The following is a 7,212-nucleotide window of genomic DNA, read 5'->3' on the forward strand; positions in this document are numbered from 1 at the left end:
TTTAAACAAAAGGAATATTAAAGCAAGTATGCAGTCCATCCCCAGAATCATTGGGGCACCCAATTGCTAGGTCCAGTAGAAGGACTTATGCTAAGAGTATTATCTTAGAACTAGAATTGAGGGAAAGAGGGAAGGAAATGTGCTAGTAATATTAATTCAACCTTATTAACAAGCAAATCAGACAGTAAACAACCAGCAGAGGAGAAAAGTCACCTGTAGAAAGGGACTGGGCTCTTAAAAGCTTTCACTAGAAGCAAATACATAAGCAATAACTGAGAATATCCTACAATTAAGAAGAAGGTTCCTAAGACTAGAAGAAAATATAATAACAAAAAGATAACCAAAAAAGTGCAAATTTTATTCAAGGAAGAGATGAAGCATCAACCAGGTATTATTCTTTTAATCACACAGTTTAAGGCTTATCAGTTTGTTCATTGTTCTGTTTTTAGTGAATGTGTTTCAAAACTGTCTTCAAAACAAATTGCATATTTCCTGTGAATCATAACACAAAAACTTGGGTAGTAAATGCTAAAGTTTTCACTATGGAATGTGGGAGCCCTATTCTTAGTTTTGATTTATTTCAGAAAGTCTAAGTGAAGAAACTTCTGCATTACAGCTTCATTTTTGTAAGTTTATATCCAAGTTCATTCATGTAAATAAGATGATATTTTAATACAGAAATATAAACAAAGTAAATTCAACTGAACTCTCACCATGAAGTTTTTAAATCTTGAATTTATGAAAAGCCAGAGACTGCTAAGAGCCATGAGTAGCTGAAGAGGAAACAGAGGATTCTTCCATAGGACTTACAGAAGGAGCCTGGCCATGCTGACACCTTGACTTAAGACTTCTAGTCTACCCTAATGTGACAGAATACACTTGTATTGTCTTAAACCACCTACTTTGTGGTACTTTGTTATGGAAGCCCCAAGAAACAAATACAGATTTTGGTACCAGTCATGGGTACTATTGTAACAAATACCTAAAGATGGTTAATTGGTTCTGGCATTTGGTAATGGTAAAGACTGAAAGAATTTTGAGACGCATGCTGGAAAAAGTATATATTGCCTTGAAGAAATTATTGTCAGAAATATAACCATTAATTTATATGAATAATATGTGTATGAATAATATAATTTGTATGAATAATATAACCAGCAATTTTGGTGAGGCCTCAGTTGGAACTGAAGATAGTAGGGAAAGCTCCTATTTTCTTAGGAGCTACATACATCATCATGAACACTATGTTTGCAGAAATACAAACATTAAGGGTGCTTCTGGTGAGTTCTCAGGAAGAAATGAGTAGCATGTTATTGGACATTGGAGAAGAGGCAATTCTTGTTAAAAAAACTTTCAGAAAACTTGGTAGAATTAATATCCAGCATTGGGTAAAAATTAAAATTGGATATTTAGTTGACAAGATTTCCAACCAATCTTGAAAAATATGTTCTGTTATCTCTTTGCTGCTATTAGTAAAATTTGAGCAGAAAGAGTTAAATTGAGGACTACACTATTAAATAAAAAGAAACAAGAATTTGATGATTTGAAAAATCTCCAGCCTATCCGTATTACAAAAGATGTTAAAGCATACTCTACAGAGAATGCCTAGAACCTTCAGGGAGAGCATAATCCTGCTACAACTTTCTTTCAGACTTAGTCCCTAACATTTAAGTCTTTAATCCATCTTGAATTAATTTTTGCTTAAGGTGTAAGGAAAGGATCCAGTTTCAGCTTTCTCCATATGGCTAGCCAGTTTTCCCAGCACCATTTATTAAATAGGGAATCCTTTCCCCATTTCTTGTTTTTGTCAGGTTTTTCAAAGATCAGATGCTTGTAGATGTGTGGTATTATTTCCGAGGGCTGTGTTCTGTTCCATTGGTCTATATCTCTGTTTTGGTACCAGTACCATGCTGTTTTGGTTACTGTAGCCTTGTAGTATAGTTTGAAGTCAGGTAGCATGATGCCTCCAGCTTTGTTCTTTGGGTTTGGGATTGTCTTGGCAATGCAGGCTCTTTTTTGGTTCCATATGAACTTTGAAGTAGTTTTTTCCAATTCTGTGAAGAAAGTCATTGGTAGCTTGATAGGGATGGCATTGAATCTATAAATTACCTCAGGCAGTATGGCCATTTTCACGATATTGATTCTTCCTATCCATGAGCATGGAATGTTCTTCCATTTGTTTGTGTCCTCTTTTATTTCGTTGAGTAGTGGTTTGTAGTTCTCCTTGAAGAGGTTCTTCACATCCCTTGTAAGTTGGATTCCTAGGTATTTTATTCACTTTGAAGCAATTGTGAATGTGTGTTCACTCATGATTTGGCTCTCTGTTTGTCTGTTATTGTTGTATAGGAATGCTTGTGATTTTTGCACATTAATGCCAGAAAGTAGAACAAATTATGCAACAAAATTTTCACTGTAGAAAACGTTAAGCAATCTCCAAAAATCGGATTAACTAAAGGAGCATACACATACTTTTACTCTTGAAAACAAATGGCACTAACATTCTCAGTAATGGTCAGCATTAACTCTGGAGATTATTTAATTAATCCTTGCCAAGACACTAACAATGAGGACTACGGACTTAGAAAAAATTATGCGTTGACTAATAGGACTAAAGAGAGTTTAGAAAGCATTTAGTACACAATCGTTTCTCCTCTTATATTGTATATGAAAAACAGAAGTTCAGAAACAGTAAGTGATATATCCAAGATGCAACAGTGAATTAGGGGCATGGCAAGAAAGAAACTGAAATCCATGACTTCAAGTGAGGCTGCTCCTTTTGAACAATATGCTACATTTGGAAGAACAAAAGCTTTGGAGAAAGTTGCTGTCATGGGAATAGCCGTCTAACATTCATAAAACAAAATGAGTATAATATTGGAGTTGAATATGACCATTTAAGAAATTAATGTTTGGCTGATAATAACACTACTGCCTTTATATACAACTTTATTGCAAAGGTGCCTCACATATATTCAAACAGCTATATTTAACATAGTAAAAACATATTTATAGAAACTTTTAGGTACATAATTGTCAACAGTGTTTTAATAATCTTGTAGAATATTTCTCTATGCCAATTTATGTGATCAAGAAAACTAATAACCTTTGTTTGCATGTGGTATGCATACAAACTTGAAATCTTACTTCGTATTTGCCTATGGTATGCAAAAGACATAAATTGAGCAAATTCCTAACCAATCAAATTAAAAGTAGCCTTTAATTATGTGATGCACACTACTTCCTTTTACTTGCACATGCATGAAAAACTAAAATTTACAATAGCATTGTAAATGTCTCATTCAATGAAGAAAAATAAACAACAGTTGAATCATAGAAATTGGAATCATTTCTGGAATAGAAACACATTATCATTGAAAGTTTGGGTAGAGCTAGGTAATTTATGAATGAATTTCTCATCTGCGTTGTGGGTCAAAATGATTTGGGAATTTAGAATTTCATTCACTTTTGTCTCATCTGGCACAATATTGAGATTCATTTTTTTAACCCAAAATTTCATCCATTAAACATTTAAATATACTCAAATCTCTACTAAATTAAATGTACCCTGTATATATGCAAATGCAGGCACACAAATCTTTCTCTTGAGTCTGGTTTCTGCTCGATCTCTCTCCTTTTCACTGGTGGAAAGAGTGTTCATTTTATTTCCTAACTCAGTGGTAATCTCAATCTTTTTTGTGGCTTTGATTGTCATCTATATACTGATTGCTCATAAATTTGATTTCCAGAATTTACCTCTGAGTTCCAAAACCAACCATCCAACCGTTCAATTGATATTTCCACTCCAGCATCACATATTTCCACTTCAAAGGCATACAGATGAAATGTTGTTTAACTAAACCACCTCCCTGAAAACCTGGTTCTCTTTCACTGTTTTCTGTATCACTCAATGCCACTGTACAAATTAAAAAGCCAGGAGTCAACTTTGAAATCTCCATATCTAATGCACCATAAAGTATTAGATACTTTAATTATTAAACATCTATCTCATTTTTTTCTCCACTACTTCATTATTTTTTTCATTTTTTTCATCAGCCTTACTGACTTTACAAAATACTCCACTACTTTAATCCAAGAACTTGTCACCTCTCACCTGGATCATGGTACTATCATATTAAATAGTCTCACTCTTTTACTCTACAGCCTAATCAGCGCAGTTTCCACAGCATTACCAGCAATTTTTTTCTTTTCACTTAATAAATGCTGTTTTAAAAAATGTGTAAACATATATACAATTTTGTTTAAATGTGTAATTATACCATATGATTTGTTTGACAGTCTATTTTTCTTTCTTTTTTGCTTTTCTCCATACTCCCTTTTTTATTCCATCTAAACCCACATCATTCTACTCTACTCATGTAGCCTATGTTAAAAAACTAGTTCATATTGCACCCTTCCATATCATTCTCTAAATATCTATACACATAAACATTCATGCATACTTTATACTTTATAAGTATTTATATTTAATTTCAGTGTTCTTTTAAAATTTACCATATTTAATTATTTTTTACATTTTTGCAGTTTCCTAAGTAACATGTAAGTATTGCTACAAATTAATTCATACATCTCTAACTCATTCTCCATGACTGCAAAACGTTGCCTGGGTTAAGTGAGCAGAAATTTATTCAGGTTTTTTTTTATTGACACATATTCATGTTTTTCTACTTATTTTCTACGTTGTGATTTTTTCAAACCTGAACTCGATTATATCTACCTGAACTCAACCTCTGACCCCCAAAAATCTTACATAGAGAAACACAAGGCCTGTGTGTTTTGCCTCTACCTACCTCTGAAGCCTCACTGACTCCTATACACCTTTGTACACTTTGAGTTACACACACACACAGACATACACATGCCTACACACACTTCACTTGGTATCACTTTCTCTTCTTAAGGAATTGAGCTTTTTGTTTCATATCAAGGGATCTTTTGTTTCATTTTTCTAAATAAGATATTATCTAGTTAAATGTCCCACAGAGCACCAGGCATCAAAGTATTGCAATTATTATTACTTATTATTAACGTAATGTTACATTAACTTGTGGTTTTTGTCATTGTCAGCCTCCTAGATTAAACTGTAATTTTCACAAATCCAGGAATTTTTTTCTTTTAGTTTTATATTTATTTTAATTTCTTTTTTTTTTGCTTTTTTATTTTATTTATTTATTTATTTTATTATTATTATTATTATTTGAGACAAAGTCTCACTCTGTCATCCAGGCTGGAGTGCAGTGGTGTGATCTCAGCTCACTGCAACCTCCCCTTCTTGGGTTCAAGCAATTCTCATGCTACAACCTCCTGAGTAGCTGGGACTACAGGCGCGTGCCACCACACCCAGCCAATTTTTGTATTTTTGGTACAGACAGGTTTTCACCATGTTGGCCAGGCTGGTCTCAAACTCCTGACCTCAGGTGTTCTGCCCGACTCAGCCTCCCAAAGTCCTGGGATTACAGGAGTGAGCCACTGCGCAGGGCCATTTTAATTTCTTTACATCTCTAGTACTTAGCACAAAACACTGAATATACTAGCAATCAGTATATTTGATGAATAAATTATAATAAATACTTAAAATAAACACGAAATAAGAATTAAAATATTATGACTACTGAAAATATAAATTAATATTTGAAGAAAAGCTAGAATAGATGAGTCTTAATATTGAATATTATAAACATTTGCAATTACTAAACATGAATTTAATTTTGAAGTTTCTTAATAAAAAAAGAAGCTTGAAAAAAAAAAGAGTTAGTTATTTAGACTGACCAAAGTGAACTTTATATTATAGTACTTAGATGTAAAATAAATGTTTCTATTTGGTACTTAACAAGTTACAATTTTCTTGAAATTTTCCTTTTCTTATTACTCTTTTGGAATTAATATCCCTTGGAAATCAGGACAATAATCATAATTGCAACATTTATGAATCCTATTTGATGGCAAATATTCTACGCACTTCACATATATTATAAACTCTTTACAAACCTCAAGGGACAAGTCTATTATTTTCATTTTAATGATAATGATATGAAGGTACATAGAAATTAATGTGACCAACTTCCTACAGCTAACAAGTAGAGAAGGCAGTATGTTTAATCTTCCAGTTAATAAAATTGAAAAAAATAATAATAATAAACAGCATAGAAAAGTCTAAAAAAGATTCTCAAATGGTTTATGTTGTATTTCTAATCTCCTCATTGCATATTTATTTTTCTGCTAAGCAGTTTAAGACACTGTTTCAGTATCTACTGCTGAATAACAGAACTTCCAAAACTTAATGGCATAAAACAAAACTATTTCTCATGATTTTGTGCAATGACTGTGGATAGCTGAAGGGGTCTCAGTTCCTTGCTTCATCAGATGGGATTATTAATTCAGCTGCATTAAGGTGATACCTGGACTAGACTGAAAGGTACAAGAAGACTTCACTTACAGAGCTATTCCACCAGGCCTTTCTACATGGGCGCTTGCTTCTTTACAGCCTGTTGGTCTCAGGAAAGTTGAAGTTCTTATGTGGCAGCTGGTTTCAAAAAAAGACTGAAAGTGAAAGCTGCCAGTCCTTGTAAGAGCTGAGCATGGACCTGAAGTGTCTATTGGATAAACCGTGTCACAAGGTCAGTCTGGACTGCAGGCAAAGCCAGTCCAGATCCCAGGGAAGGGAAAATGAACTTTTCCACTCGATGAAAGGGGCAGTGATTACATGTAGAGAGGAAGATAGCTGTGTATGGCTATCTTCAGGGACCATAGCACAGGAACACACCTATACTTTATAATTCTTTTTCACATATTTATTTTCCTATTCTTTTGTGATAGTATTGAAAATAGAATGTGAAAAAGAAAGTATTATTAAAGAACAGAAGTACAAGGGAGGCTATGTAACCCAAACATGAGTATTTTAATGTGGAATTTGAAATGACCCTGAAAATCCTGATTTTTCTTTAGGATTATAAAAGGGCAAGGGAGACTGAGCAACTTATGCCATGGACTAGGGGCAAGAAAGAGGAATCTGTGATTTTGGAGGACTGCTTGTAAGTCAATAAGCCTAAAAATAAAACAAATCAAAACAAAACAAAAGCCAAGGTGCTTGATGAATATATGCAGGACAACAATGGAAAGAAAAGGGAGGAACAAAATGTAAAGGACTTTGAGTGACAGACTGAGGATCTAAACTTGACATTTTTGCCCAGAGCA

At 33.5% G+C, this 7,212-nt stretch overlaps 1 long non-coding RNA gene across 2 annotated transcripts in view; it reads right to left on the reverse strand.

Annotated features, from left to right (window-relative positions):
- Positions 1 to 6,583, reverse strand: part of LOC129525386 (uncharacterized) — a 349,207-nt gene extending 342,624 nt beyond the window's left edge. For both annotated transcript variants that reach the window (XR_010135454.1, XR_008669662.2), the window contains exon 1: positions 6,455 to 6,583. This is a non-coding gene — a long non-coding RNA (uncharacterized lncRNA). The remainder of the gene's footprint in view (positions 1 to 6,454) is intronic.
- Between the last annotated feature and the right edge of the window lie 629 nt (positions 6,584 to 7,212).

Source organism: Gorilla gorilla, chromosome 9 (genome assembly GCF_029281585.2).
Source record: "Gorilla gorilla gorilla isolate KB3781 chromosome 9, NHGRI_mGorGor1-v2.1_pri, whole genome shotgun sequence".
Lineage (NCBI taxonomy): Eukaryota > Metazoa > Chordata > Mammalia > Primates > Hominidae > Gorilla > Gorilla gorilla.